This window comes from Magnolia sinica, chromosome 12 (genome assembly GCF_029962835.1).
Source record: "Magnolia sinica isolate HGM2019 chromosome 12, MsV1, whole genome shotgun sequence".
Taxonomy (NCBI): Eukaryota; Viridiplantae; Streptophyta; class Magnoliopsida; order Magnoliales; family Magnoliaceae; genus Magnolia; species Magnolia sinica.
The window spans coordinates 5,345,948-5,361,851 of record NC_080584.1 but is presented as its reverse complement, the minus strand read 5'-3'; the positions used below and the strand labels follow the sequence as shown (position 1 = coordinate 5,361,851).

The following is a 15,904-nucleotide window of genomic DNA, read 5'->3' as shown; positions in this document are numbered from 1 at the left end:
TAACAGAAAATATAGGACACATGAATATCAAGATAGGGGTGATCCAACTCCTTCCAAAGTTTTATGGGTTTGAATCTGAAAATTCGTATCTACACTTGAAAGAGTTTTATGAAATTATAGCCATTTTATACTTTCCTAACGAATCTGAGGACACAGTCAGGCTGAAACTCTTTCCATTTTCTTTGAAAGAGAAAGCTAAGACGTGGTTATATTCACTATGTCTCCGATCTATTGGCACATGGAATGACATGACAAGGGAGTTCATAAAGAAATTTTTTTCACATCACAAAATGAACACCCTTAGAAAGTCAATCATTAACTTCGCCCAAAAGGAGAGGATGAAACATTCTTCCAATGTTGGGAGCGGTTCAAGGATCTTGTCAGCTCATGCCCACAACATGAATTTGAAACGTGGTGCATTACACACTTTTTCTATAATGGACTGATATCTTTCATGCGCCAATTGATCGAGACAATGTGCAATGGAAAATTTATGAATAAAAATGTCGATGATGTGTGGGATTACTTAGATAGACTTGCTGAAAACACACAAGCATGGGACACATACCCAAAATCAAATACCACTTCTAAGCCCACTCAATCAAAGGAAATGGGCGGAGTATACTTTCTGAAAGAGGATGATGATCTCAATTCTAAAGTGACTAATCTCATAAAGGAATTCGAGGCCATGGAATCAATGAAGGACAAGAGTAAGGAAGTTGTTTGCGGTATTTGTGGTTGTAATAGTCACACAACTGAAAATTGTCCAACTATATTTGCCTTTTAAGAGGTACTGACTAAGCAATCCAATGCTGTAAATAATTACCAAAGGCCTTTCAATGGACCCACCTCTAACACATACAATCCTAGTTGGAGAAATCATCTAAACTTCAATTGGAGAAATGAACAAACTACTACTCCTCAAAGTTTCTTTAATCAAATTCTAAATCAAGTGAAACCTCAATAGGATCCAGTTCTAAAATACATTCAAGACTAAGAGCTACTTAATCAGAATACGGCACAAGTAATCTAGGAAATCAGGTCAGCAATTGGAACGCTTGTTTCGTCTGTCCAAAGGATGGAGTCACAATTAGCAATTGTGGCAAAGGGGATGCTTCCTGCTCAACCTCTCCCCAATCCCAAACCGCAATATGAAATAAGTGATACTAGCTCTTTAAATCAGATGGAACAAGCTAAATCCATCACCACTCTTAGGAGTGGGAAGATCATTGACAAAACCATTCCGGTTAGTGTAAGCCCCGTATCCTAGACCGTACCGTTCCATAGGCTTCCGCGGTCTTCCCGGTCGAATTCCGGCAACCTTCGACCCTTAACCGGTATTTGCACGCGACCTGGATTCTCGTGCCGACAACCCGAGTCAATTCAACTCAGGACTTATACCTTAGCGACCGCATTGTCGCCGCGGTTCCGATGCCGCGACTCGCGCGCTGATGCGATGCTCTGGTCGGGAGTTGTAGGACAGCGTTCGGTGCGAGAAAACGCTGCGCGTGCGAATCCCGAGAGAATCTCTACGAGGTGTCACATCAATCAATCAATCCCATCAATCCCATCATGTCAAGTACACATCAACTTTCACCCTTTCCCAAGCAACCCCCAAAGTCAATAAAGCTCTTACACAACCATAACTCCTCTTACACCTTTTGCCAAAAAGTCAAAAAAAGCTTCTTACACCCATCCCTCTCTCCCATCCATCACTCCATCACCCATCATTCTCTCTCTCTCTCTCTCTCCCTTACAAGTCTCTCTCTCATTCAAACTCTCTCATAGCAAATTCATACGTATGGTCCTCTCATGGTGAGAAAATTTCATTTGTGAGGCCCACCTTTCCTACCCCTTCATCTCTCATCTCAACCATCCATTTTTCATCTTCCTCCATCAAAGAGGAGCACTAGGAGCTAAGGAAGCCAAGGGAGCAAGAAGATCAAGTGGTGGGTGCCTTGATAGGGTAGATTTTCATATTTTTAAGATGGGCCAAGTGAGGCCAACCGATCAATGGTTTGGATCTCACTTTGGACCCTAAGATGTGGCCGATGGCCCACTTGGATCATCATGATCATTCCATGATGGGGCCATTCTCCATGGACCCCATCATGATGTTTATTTCCTTGCATGCTTAGGGTCATCTAGACCGTCTATCTTAGTGGAGAAGGGATCTCCACCGTTGAATTTCGATTTCATGGATCCACATGTAATGGGACCCACTTGATGTATGATTTAGTGCAAGGGAGGGCCCATAGTGTCGGGTCCCTCCATCACGCGGTCCCACTATATCTCTCTCTATCTCTCTCCTTTTTATATTTTATTTTATTTTATTTTTTTTGTGATGATAATGAGATTGTATGGCCCACTTGAATGGACCCCACCACAGGGTATGTATTTCATCCAAATCACCTACAAGTGGGGCCCACGTTGTGTGTAGTATCCACACCATTCTCCATGAGGTGGCCCACCTAAGCAGGGCCCACCTCTAATATATTTGCAAGGGTCCAGCGTCCAGAGACGCTGGACGTTTTTGAAAAATGCAAATTTTAGCTTTGCAAGGGGGGTGGTCCACTTGTGTAGGCTCCATCTTGATGCATGTCTTCAATCCATGCCGCCCATTCCGTTCCCGTCCTTCTTTTAGGCGTTGAACCAAAGGATGGTGTCAACCCGAGGTCTTGGCAGGCCATACCATAGTAAATGGTGGTTTTCACCATTGGAATCTTCCTTGATTGTGTGTATGCTGAAATATGCCCGATATTGGGCTTGTTTTGCCTGTCGTGAGGCATGGGGAGCTATTTGACGGAGTAGATCTGCAAGAGGTGGACCCCACCTGCAAAATCCATGGGAAATCAAAAATCAAAAAAAAAATATAAACAGCAGCAGTGCTGCCTGCGCACGCCAGCGTCCGGGCGGACGGACGTACCAGCAGCCAAGCACGGCCCTAGCCGTGGGCCCCACCTTGATGTTTATATGCTATCTAAACCGTTCATCGGGTGGGCCACTACCTGACGTGGGCCCACCCCAAAAATCAACTTGATCCAAGACTCGGGTGGCCCACATCAAAGGAAACAGTAGGATTGGACTTCTACCTTTGAAATCCCCTTGGGGTCCACAGAAGTTTTGGATCAGGGTGAAATTTCTTTTCACCCTTCACCTAGGCCCATGTGGCCTTATCAACGGGTTGGATGGCATATCGACATTACAGTGGGCCCCACATGGAGCCCACATGGATGTATGTGTTTCATTACACCGTCCGCCTGGACGGTGGAGCCCCCTGTGATGATTGTGTGGGGCCACTGTGATGTTGGGGCCCTGATGCGTGCGTGTGTGGGTGTGTACGTGTGTGTGTGTATATATATATATATATCTATATATATATATATCTATATATATGGATATATCTAATATTATATTATATATATAATATTTTATGTACTATATATATATATATTATATATTATTTTATGTATATTTTGTTGATGATGGGAGGCCCATCTCAGTACTTGTGGCCCATGGTTGAGACCCACTTTGATTTATATGCGAGGCCCATGGGTCGAGGCCCATAGATGTATTAGGGGCCCATTGGTTATGGCCCATTAAAAATATTTTGGGGCCTATGGGTTTAGGCCCATTTGATGTACATATGGGGCCCAATTGGCGAGGCCCATTTGATACTCATAAGGCCCATGAGATTAGGCCCATTTGATGCACTCTAAGGCCCATAGGTTGTAGCCCATTGTAATGAACATAAGGCCCATTGGTGCGGCCCATTGATGTGGCCCACTTAATGAATATAAGGCCCACATGATTTGGCCCATTTGATGTATTTAAAGCCCAATGGGATGTACCTAAGGTTCATTGCAATGTGCAGTCCCAACATGATTTATGTAATGACGTTTACGTCAGGGCTATGCCTTGGGAGCAATGGTGGTTTGACGTCCACATTGCAGGTATAGTGTGGTTAAATGTCCGCATTATGACTTTCCCTAAGGCCCATTGTTAGGCTCGTGCATGTTATGTGTAGACCGTCTAGGCCCATCTTTGTTATGCACATCATCCATCCTATATAACATGTTTAATTCCATGATTCATAATCATATGCATCATACGTATGCTTGATATGAGAAATGCCTGATCATTGCATATGCCTTCGGGCAGATGGTTTAGGGGCTCCCGTACAAGGGGTGTTGCCCTACATGAGCGCACGATACGCGCAGGATTGCTGCATGACTGGATAGTGTGATTCATGCATTCGCATTGTGTGATATGGTTACTGTATGCCCTAGCGACATCAGGGCCGTAGCCTCCACAGACGTATCGTGGTTGGCAGGATTGGATACCGGAAATACTGTTCTACATGGGGTGCGATAGATATCCCTGGGTGAAAGTCCCTAAACCCTTATGGTACCAGGAGGTTGCTCCAACGTCTAGACCGAGTGGATGCATGAGCGCTGAGTGCCGATTACCAGACGGTTGCGCTTTCCACTGTGTCGTGGTCGGTTGGAAGGGGGTGCGGCCTTACCCGCCCGAGAGTAGGGGGCAATGCTAGGCTGAGTCTGACCAGCTCGAGGAATGGGTCCGCTATTGACGAGCCGAGTCCGATTTTGGCAGGCGGATAGTGAGGTCTTTTCCACTCACCTTATTGCGCGCGATGGGGCGGCAATCTGGCTTGGAGTGTACTAGACCCCGATGATATTCCAGATTTGAGTCGTATTGACATGTGGACTTAGATGAGGATTTGTATGCTTGACTTGCATTTCGCATTGCATGGCCTTGGTATGGCCGACATCATTCTTTGCACCGCATGGCCTTGGTACGGCTAGTGGGATTCTTAGCATTCATCAGCATGTTCCGCATTACTCTGATACTGCATAGCTACATTACCACCTTGAGCATACACTTTCACCACCCTCTAAGCTTTCTATAAGCTTATGCACGACCGTTGCGTTGGATCGCAGCAGCGCTGAGGCTTGGGCGCGTGGCTGATCTTTTTGGAGCTTTTGGTCTATCATCATTGTATTTCCCTTATGCTCATTGTACTTGTAAAGTTTTTTATTATAGTGGAAATGTGATGGAGTTTTTGGTTGTTGTTTGTGGGTTATGCCTTTGGTTATGCTTGTTACGAATCAAACTAATGTTGAAAATCCTCCTTGTAGCATCCCAGGATCGGAACCTGGCGAATGGGCGCTGGGAGCCGAGAATGGGGTTCTACGGAGGCTGTCGGCGCCGGATTCGGCGATCGGGAATTTTGTGAGCCCAGTTTCCGAGTTTGGGGCGTGACAGTTAGGGCTGAATATCCTAAGGATCTAGAAGAGGACAACGATGATAGACCTAGTATTGCTCCACATGAATTAGAACCGAAACCTCAAGGGAAGCCGATTGTTCCATTCCCCCAACTTGATTGCACTAAAACCACTCTCTAACTCTCAGGATATGCTAGAGGTGTTGAAACAAGTGAAGGTCAACATTCCTTTACTTGATGTCATAAAACAAATACCTTCATATGCCAAATTTCTGAAGGACTTGTGCACAACTAAAAGATGGTAGAATATTCAAAAGAAAATCTTCTTGATTGAGATAGTGAGTGTCATCCTAAAGTAAGATGTGCCATAGAAATTCAAAGATTCCGGTAGCCCAACCATATCATGTGTAATCGGGGACTATCGAATTGATCACGCACTTCTTGACTTAGGAGTGAGCGTCAATCTGATTCCCTACTCGGTAAATAAACAGTTAGGCTTGGGTGAATTAAAACTCACCCTAACTACACTACAACTTTCTGATCGCTCTGTTTGTGTACTAAGAGGGATAATTGAGGATGTGTTGGTTCAGGTCGACAGATTTTACTACCTTGTAGATTTTATCATCCTGGATCCCAAACCCATCAGTAAAATGAGCACTCAGATTCCCGTCATTCTTGGTCACCCATTCCTTACCACTTCAAATTCAATTATCAATTGCAGGAATGGTGTCATGACTATGTCTTTCGGGAATATGACATTGGAGTCAAATATATTTTTTAATACAGGCAGACGGTTAGAGGATGATGACGATTTCCACGAGATTAACATGATTGACTCTTTCATGGAAGATAAGACACCTCTGACCTTATCCTCTAACCTTCTAAAGATGTGCCTGGCTCACTCCCATGATTTTAATGATGACATGATTAGGGAGATGGGTGTCATGTTTGATACCACGCCGGTACTTGAAGTTAACCGATGGAGGCCATAATTTGAAGTATTGCCCCAAACCGATGCAGTGCATCTACCATCTAACCTCAAAGTACCAAAGCTTGACCTAAAACATTTACTCTCTGATTTGGAATATGCCTATTTAGGTCAAGAAGAGACATATTTAGTGGTGATTTCATCCCACTATGAGAATAAACAAGATAGTATGCTCATTTCTACTCTCAAAGAAGATAAAGGAGTTATTGGACATATCATCACAGATCTCGATAGGATGAATGAACTCCTTTCCACTGAATATTTTGACTCTTTGGATGATTGCTTGGCACACTCTGCAAATTTAAATGATCCCATGATATAAGAAATAGTGGATGTCTCGTAAGACAATATCTCAATAGTTGTCACGGATCGAGAGAACCCTTATTCTGAAGTACTTCCTCCCTTAGATCCTGAATGTTTACCATCAAAGGAGGAGCTGAGAATTGAATTGAAGATTAAAACTTTGGTGTGTGTGGAGATTCCACCACCTACTATGATTTTTTTTTATAAATTTCATCTACTTATAGTCTCTGATTCATCATGGTATACTAACTTTGAAATTTTTTTTGCCACAGGTGAATCGTATATACTTTAGACACTTCAGAAGATTAAAGGGAAACTTTATGCTAAGGTCCATCAATTTCTCTGGACATTCATGCTCCAGGACATCCAAGCCTACTATAAAATGGGCTTTTGGATGATCTTATTGAGAAACCTTCTGAGAAATTTATTAAGATACTAGCTAAAGGAAGAACCGGGATGCATGACGGAGTATTTTTCCTGTGCTTTCATAGTTGAGGATTAGAATTTGCTGCTTTCATAAGACTAGGATAGTTTACTTGATGTCATTCTAGGTTAGTTGGTTTTATGCCATTAGGTTAGTTTATTTTCCCATTGTTTTAGGATAGTTTGTTTTACTCTTATACTGACCCGCTCTCACGCTGCGATCTCTTTAGTAAAAGCTTCTTAATGCCTTCGTTCAGGTACTATCTTCCCATCACCTCTCATCTACTTTCCTTATCTCATGTGCATTACATGCTCATATCTTTTACATTGAGGACAATGTAAATTTTCGGTTGGGGCTGGGAGATTAGGTAACCTAATCAGTGTTTGCTTAGTCTTGAACAAAATTTGTGAATTTTTTTTAAAATTTTCTAGACTTTTGATGTTTTATTTAAACCAACACGATTTAAATGATTTTTAAACTCGCAAGTATACGAATCAGATGCAGATACGGTACGTATTACGAGATCGTTCCCACGAGGACTGGTCGTCACAATTCAAATCTATGATTCTCCTTAACTAATCCAACAAATAATGGAATGAATTACTAAGCACAATTTTATGAAAAATAATTAATTAAGAACAGGGAAGAAAATTCAATCAGAGAGAGAGCACTAGGACTTTCGAATCCACCCCTAATTATCCTAACCCTTGTTTTGTCTGTTGATTCACCTTGATCTAGATTGATACCACTTAAATAGAGAAAGCACAATCTGTGTCCTTAATCGGGCATACAGACTGTCTAATTCCTTTAAGCAATGCCATGAATGACATATCCCATATCCTTGGTCGGGCATAAGGGATGTACAATTCATTAAAGCATCCTGTTTCTTCCTCTATAGGAAACCTGTTCCTGATCAGAAACAAGCACCTATAATAAGCATCCAAACAACATCCATATATATACTTTGGTCAAGTTCATAGATGGAGAAGTATAGAATTTAAACTCATAAAGCCCACTTAAAGAAAGAAACAAATTAATTGACATTCAAAGTAAATCAACCAATACAAGAGCTAATCAAATAAGGGCTTCATCTCAGCCCTAGCTGAGAGATTAGTGACCCATAAAATCCATGAAAAATATTAAATAAAATTCATAAAAATTAAACACCAAACCAATCGATCTCTCTCTTCTTTCTTCTCTTTCTTCTCTTTCTTCTCTTCCTTGCTCCAGATCTGGAATCCCCTGGTTCTGAATGCCTTTCCCACGTCCAAAACTCCCCTTTTATAGCTGCTGGATGGCTGAGGTCGGTGGCAGAGTCGTAGAAGGACTCGAAGTGCAATTTTTCGCAGCCGTGATCGGTGGGCCCCACAGAGGTATTTTCTGGAAAATCTACCACGTCCATTGGATTCAGGACGAAATTTCAGTCAAGAATGGGTGATTTTGAAGGTCCATTAGCGCGACCCACAGAAGAAATCTCAACAAAATCAGTTTTGGACGTCACAAGACGGCCTGTTTGTGGCCTCTGTATCACGCACGTGTGCACGCATGAGAGAAGAATGTCAACATGGTTTTGAAGCTCTCGAAGCCCTCTACACGATGGACGGATCAGATCGGCCGTACGTGCTACCGGTGGGGTTCACAAACTCCCGCAAAACCCGGATTTCGCAGACGCGAACAGAGCAGCGGATTGCTTCCGCTGTGACAACGGTGAGGCCCATTTGGATTTTATATTGAAAGATCCAATCCGTTCACCGAATTCATCTCGGAATTTCGGTCGAAAACCCACGGTTTTTCTTCATTTTGGTGTGGTACACAGAATGTTTCTGTTCCACCGTTCAACCTGCGTTTGAAGGGTAAAAAAAACCAATATTTACTGTCTTCTCAAATACCTCCACCTAGGCTATGGTACTAGGGACACTGGAATTCTGGTGGACGGCTTGGATTGTCCGTTTGGACAATGTATGGGCCCCACAACCGACGACAGCGGTCGGCCTGCGGAGACGCTGCAGCGGCGAGAGAGAGAGAGACGGGTCAGCGCTGGTGCTGACCGTCCCAGCGGTGCGGTGCGCAGCCGGCGCACGTGTCTTTAATACACACGCCACCCATGCGGGGTCCACTACGATGATTTTGAGAAATCCAATCCGTCCATCCTATTCCTCACCTTATTTAAACCGTCTGGGCCAATTTTGAAGTATATCCAAATTGTAGGTGGGCCTAAAATTGAAGATTAATGGGCTGATCTGTCCGTTGGCCCACTTCTCGAGATATCCAATGGTTGAAATTTATTATGTACAGTTTATTTATGGCGTCCAGGCCATATATGGAGTTTCGAGCCAATTGGATGGTGAGAACCATGTGATCTTGCATTTTGGACCCGTTTCGGGCCTCTTTATCGTGCTTTCCTCAGATCTCAGGCGTGTAAAATCTTCACTATTGGTTTTCTGGAGTCCATCCCGTGCTCTGGTAATTTTGGAGCACCAAATCCATGTTCTTAACATCATCTTTCAGTACACACTCCTGATTTCATCCTGTAATAAAAATAGGATTAAAATATGGCATTAAACCTTATCATGTACGTAAAATCAGGCAATTACTGGGGTCTGATATGCAATATTTGACCCTGATCACAACCCCCAACCAGCATTTTGCTAGTCCCGAGCAAAGTATGCGAAAAATAATTTTAGAAATAAAAGATGATTCCTGTAAACTCAAGTGACTTGAGAACAGATAGCTGAGATGTGAAAATTCTAAGATTCATGAATGGTAAGTAGAATTTTCTCCTGAAATCAAGCTCTCAACAGATTTCATAATTAATTTCAAACTATTAATCCATTAATTGGAACAATTCTGAACATCGAGCTCCATGAATGTAAAGTGTAATCTCGACTTACAAACATTAAGAGATCCAATTTTCAATCTCATGATATCATTGGTAATTCGTGACAACCAAGCTTGAAACCAACACTTATCTCACAGATTAACTTTTCATTTTACCAGCCTTTGATTTTCTTTTTGAGCAGTAACGCAAATGAGGGGAATCAAATTTATACCTATAGGGAGCAAACCTATGGCGAAAACTCATCGCCTCATTTTTTTTTTTTAAAGTCAACTATGGAGAATCAAATCTACACCTATAGGGAGCAAACCTATGGTGAAGATTATGTGACTTAGCCTTTTAATTCTTCTTTTTACCAAGTTAATCATTCAGTTATCGAACCGAAAACTTAATGTGTAAGCGAGATGTGATATGTGAAATCATGACTCAATCAATGTTTACAACCTCTAATCATGGATTAACAATTCAAAATGGACTGTGAAATCAAGCAGATGGCCGAATCCAAGAGTCATTAGTTACCAACATCATGTATCTTATAATGGTAAAATCACAACTATCCTTCAAAATCACTTTGAGTTCAATAGAAATTCCAGAAAAAATTTTAAAATTTTCAAAAATTTTGCTCAAAACCAAGAAAATACTGATTAGGTAACCTAATCTTCCACCCCTAACCTAAAATCTACATTGTCCTCAATGTAAAAGAAATAATCATGCGATGCACATGGGACAACGAATAATAAAAGAGGAATGAGGGAAAGATAGTACCTGGACGGAGAATCAAGAAGCTTTCTCAAAGTTTGCGAAGAATTTCAACTGAAAAATGAGTTAGCGCAAGAGAGAAATCAACAGAAGAAAAAAATAACAAAAAGAAAAATAAAAGAAGAGCCTACCTATACCACTTTCGCAGGTGCTCTCGATTGCATTTAGCGCATGCAACAAGCCTTTAAACCCCTAGGTTACCCCTAGTGGACGAGTTGTAGTCTCGTGAGGGTTTGCAGTAATGTTACCCACAAACATTGAAGTAACTAACTAAGAAAATAATGAAAATAAATGAAATAACAAGCAATACAATAAAGCAAAAGGCTGGGTTGCCTCCCATGAGCGCTAAGTTTAACGTCTTCAGCCAGACAAGAACGGACCATGAATGAAATAATCTTTATAACCAGGGTCCGCCAAAGAAATTACCTCAACATCTTGATTAACCAATCCCAGACAAGTGATGTGAGTTCTCATGAACTGTGCCATCTGAAATGAGGTAACTGACACTGTCGTCAAATAATTTAAGGACTTCTGCTCGAACGACTTCTTCCATGTTAGGATCACGCTTCCTTTGCATTTCACGCGACATTTCCACAGCATGATCCATACATATCGTGGGGCATACTCCCTGTATTTCCATTATCTTCCGTTCAATTGCTGCCTTATATGCTCTGAGAACATTAAGCAGCCTGCTCGCCTTTGTCTTCTCAGAGTTACAAACTGTGCTGTTAGGAAGAATCTCAGAGGGATGAAGAGGTTCCACTTTCGCTCTCCATTTTTCAGTCTCCAATATAGGAGTAGAGTCGAGCAATGCATTGACTTCATGGATGGGACTATCAATGTCAAAATCCATGCCCGATTGTGCTAAGCAGGTCTCAAGAGGATCTTCAAAAGATGTACGGAAGGAGTCCTGCACAAGGCTCTCGATTATGTCCACTTCAAATATGTCATCCAAATCTGAGGGTTGTTGTCCTGCATTAAAAACATTGAGTTTAATATTCATGTTACCAAAGGACAATTTCATAACTCCATTCCTGCAATTGATAATAGCATTAGATGTGGCCAAAAATGGACGACCCAAAATGACTGGGATCTGACTATGAAGATTCTGAACAGGCTGAGTATCTATAACTATGAAATCCACTGGAAAATAAAATTTATCAACCTGGATTAGCACATCTTCAATAACACCCCGGGGCACCTTGACAGATCTATCGGCTAGTTGTAATGTTACCTTAGTCGGTTTCAACTCACCAAGTCCTAGCTGCTCATAAACCGAATATGGTAACAAATTGACACTCGCCCCTAAATCAAGTAATGCCTTCCCGATCTTATGATCTCCTATGCCGCAAGAAATGGTGGGAGCTCCTGGATCCCTAAATTTAGGAGGGGTGTTATGTTGAATCATAGAGCTGAGCTGCTCTGCAAGGAAGACTTTCTTATGAACATTCTGCTTACGCTTTTGAGTGCATAAATCTTTAAGAAACTTAGCGTAAGCAGGGACTTGCTTGATAGCGTCAAGCAACGGGATGTTGACTTGCACTTTTTGAAACACATCCAAGATTTCATCAAAGTTATTTCTTTTCTTTATTGGTGCCAGACGTTGAGGAAAGGGTGCTTTGGGCACATAAGGTGGCACATTAGTGGCTCTTGGAGAGTCAGAGAGCTTTTGGACTTTGGATGCATTGGTACGGCTCTCTGCTTCATCTTGATCTTCTGTTTTAGAATTTGATTCATCCCCAGGCATCTCTATTCTGTTATCAATCTGCTTGCCTGACCTAAGGGTAGTGATCGATTTGGCCTGTTCATGATATTGCCCTTGGTTGGAATTAGAGCCAATCTCATCTTGTCCCTTTGGATTAGCCTCGGGTTGGCTAGGGAACTTACCCTTCTCTCTCTCACTCAATGTGGCGCTAGTTGACCCATTTGTACTTCCAGCTTGGCAATGGATGTGCATTTGCATGTAAGCTTTCCTGGTTGGCCAATAAGGTTTGTTGGGTGTCTTTTTGGAATTGGAGAGAACTCGCATGAAAAGATGGAGTGTATCCTCAAGAGATGGTTTCCTTGATTGTGTAGGCAGCTTGTTGATATTGTGGAAACCGTTGAGGTTGTTGACTCTGCCAACTTGGGAGTAAGGTTGCAAAGGAGGATTTCCAGATGGTCCTCCTTGTTGTGGTCCTTTTGCCCAAGAGAAATTTGGATGTCTAGCCCACCCTGGATTATAGGTGTTTGAGTAAGGATCATTCCCAGATTTTTGAAAAGTGTTCATAGCATGAACTTGTTCAGAGAGAAGTTCTGGGAATGCTGCACCAGATGGACAAGACTGCATAGGATGGGTATGACTAGAACATGTGGCATATGCCTCGACTTGAGCTGTTTGTGGTGGTCCATTATTTAATACCAGAGCATCAACTTTCTTTGTCAGGTTATCAAGCTTGGCGCTCAGCTCTGGCATGACTCCTATCTCATATATACCACCTCTCTTTTGTGGTTGGGGACTTCTGTCACCTCTATTTGAATAATCCCATTGCTGGGAATTTTCGCACAAGGTTTCAAAGAAGTTCCACGCTTCGACATCACTTTTGGTCATGAATGACCCTCCACTGGTGGCATCAACCATGCGACGGTTCTGTGGTGTCAGACCGTCATAGAAGTATTGAACTTGTTCTCACTTCTCAAAACCATGGTGAGGACATTTAAGAAGCAAGTCCTTCCATCTTTCCCAACATTCATGAAAGTGCTCGCCCTCTTTTTGTGTGAAGTTAGTAATTTCTCTACGGAGGGCATTGGTTTTGTGAACGGGAAAGAACTTGTTTAAGAACTTCTTAGACAGTTGGTCCCATGTAGTGATAGATCCAACTTCTAGAGAATTCAACCATGCTTTCGCCTTATCCTTCAAAGAAAAAGGAAACAGGCGTAGGCGGATCGAATCGTCTGAGAAGTTTTGGAACTTAAAGGTGGAGCAAATGTTTAAGAATTCTTTCACATAATGATATGGGTCCTCCTTGTCCAATCCATAAAAGGATGGCAACAATTGTATGACTCCAGGTTTAAGTAAAGTGTGCTGCCGTAGTGGTTGGCAACACTATGCATGAAGGCGCATTAAATTGGACAGGAGCTGAATAATCTTTGAGAGCTTTAACTTCAGTCTCATTCGCCATTTCAACAGGATTATTTCTCAATCTTTCACGAATTGTTCTTTCAATCTCCGGATCAAACGGTGCTAGTTCTAAATTCAGAGATCTACGTCCTAGCATAAACTATTTTATTGCAATGTAAGAAAGAAAACTAAACTAAGAAGCAACCTAAGAGAAATAAAACTAGACCTAGAAACTATGAGATTCTAAAACAAGTTAAAACTATGTAATTAAGAATGGGAAGAAAGAACCCGGAAAAGGAGATGATTGATGTCTGAAGAATAGAGAGCTCCTCCTTTTGAAGTCAATGTTATTTAGCAGCTTCCTTCCTTAATTCCTGTAAACAAAAAGAAAACAAAAATAAATTAAATTTACTAAAATAATGCTAGAAAAAAAAATCCTAAGCAACGGTTAATTTCTAAAAAAGAAAGTTTGTAATCTTAGAAATAAAAGCTAAGTTAGTTTCTAAAAAGGGAAAATTTCTAAAAAAATAGGAAATTAGAAAATAAGAGAGAAACTTTCTAAAAAATAAAAAATAAAACCTAAAGACTCTTCTAAAAATAATAAAACCTAAACTAGAAAATAGAAAGTTACTTGAAAGAAGAATCAGAATCTAGAATTAGAAAATAGGAAATTTCTAAAAATAAAAAAAATAAAAAATAAAAAATAAAATAGCCTAGAAATAGAAACTTTCTAAAAAAATAAAAATAAAAAAAATAAAAAAATAAAACCTTAATTCTAAAAATAGAAATTAGAAAAAAAAAATAGAAAATTTGGAAGGAGATTACCAAATTAGTAGTTTATGTCAGGTCCCTACAAAACAGGAAATAGGTTAGTTTCAAAAAAATTTAACCTAGAGTTAGTAAAAAACCTAAGACTATGAATTATGATAAGAGAGAATCCTAAATCCAATTGGAACAAAACAGTCCCCGGCAACGGCGCCAAAAACTTGATGTTTTATTTAAACCAACACGATTTAAATGATTTTTAAACTCGCAAGTATACGAATCAGATGCAGATACGGTACGTATTACGAGATCGTTCCCACGAGGACTGGTCGTCACAATTCAAATCTATGATTCTCCTTAACTAATCCAACAAATAATGGAATGAATTACTAAGCACAATTTTATGAAAAATAATTAATTAAGAACAGGGAAGAAAATTCAATCAGAGAGAGAGCACTAGGACTTTCGAATCCACCCCTAATTATCCTAACCCTTGTTTTGTCTGTTGATTCACCTTGATCTAGATTGATGCTACTTAAATAGAGAAAGCACAATCTGTGTCCTTAATCGGGCATACAGACTGTCTAATTCCTTTAAGCAATGCCATGAATGACATATCCCATATCCTTGGTCGGGCATAAGGGATGTACAATTCATTAAAGCATCCTGTTTCTTCCTCTATAGGAAACTTGTTCTTGATCCAGACACAAGCACCTATAATAAGCATCCAAACAACATCCATATATATACTTTGGTCAAGTTCATAGATGGAGAAGTATAGAATTTAAACCCATAAAGCCCACTTAAAGAAAGAAACAAATTAATTGAAATTCAAAGTAAATCAACCAATACAAGAGCTAATCAAATTAGGGGCTTCATCTCAGCCCTAGCTGAGAGATTAGTGACCCATAAAATCCATGAAAAATATTAAATAAAATTCATAAAAATTAAACACCAAACCAATCGATCTCTCTCTTCTTTCTTCTCTTTCTTCTCTTTCTTCTCTTCCTTGCTCCAGATCTGGAATCCCCTGGTTCTCAATGGTTCTGAATGGTTCTGAATGCCTTTCCCACGTCCAAAACTCCCCTTTTATAGCTGCTGGATGGCTGAGGTCGGTGGCAGAGTCGTAGAAGGACTCGAAGTGCAATTTTTCGCAGCCGTGATCGGTGGGCCCCACAGAGGTATTTTCTGGAAAATCTACCACGTCCATTGGATTCAGGACGAAATTTCAGTCAAGAATGGGTGATTTTGAAGGTCCATTAGCGCGACCCACAGAAGAAATCTCAACAAAATCAGTTTTGGACGTCACAAGACGGCCTGTTTGTGGCCTCTGTATCACGCACGTGTGCACGCATGAGAGAAGAATGTCAACATGGTTTTGAAGCTCTCGAAGCCCTCTACACGATGGACGGATCAGATCGGCCGTACGTGCTACCGGTGGGGTTCACAAACTCCCGCAAAACCCGGATTTCGCAGACGCGAAC

General features: G+C 41.2%; 2 non-coding genes across 2 annotated transcripts; one reads left to right on the top strand and one right to left on the bottom strand.

Annotated features, from left to right (window-relative positions):
* Positions 1-296: 296 nt before the first annotated feature.
* LOC131222100 (small nucleolar RNA R71) lies at positions 297-405 on the bottom strand. The gene has a single exon (XR_009159808.1). It is a non-coding gene; the product is annotated as a small nucleolar RNA R71 (small nucleolar RNA).
* Positions 406-13,233: 12,828 nt separating this feature from the next.
* On the top strand, positions 13,234-13,340 carry LOC131221997 (small nucleolar RNA R71). The gene has a single exon (XR_009159708.1). It is a non-coding gene; the product is annotated as a small nucleolar RNA R71 (small nucleolar RNA).
* The last annotated feature ends 2,564 nt before the right edge of the window (positions 13,341-15,904 follow it).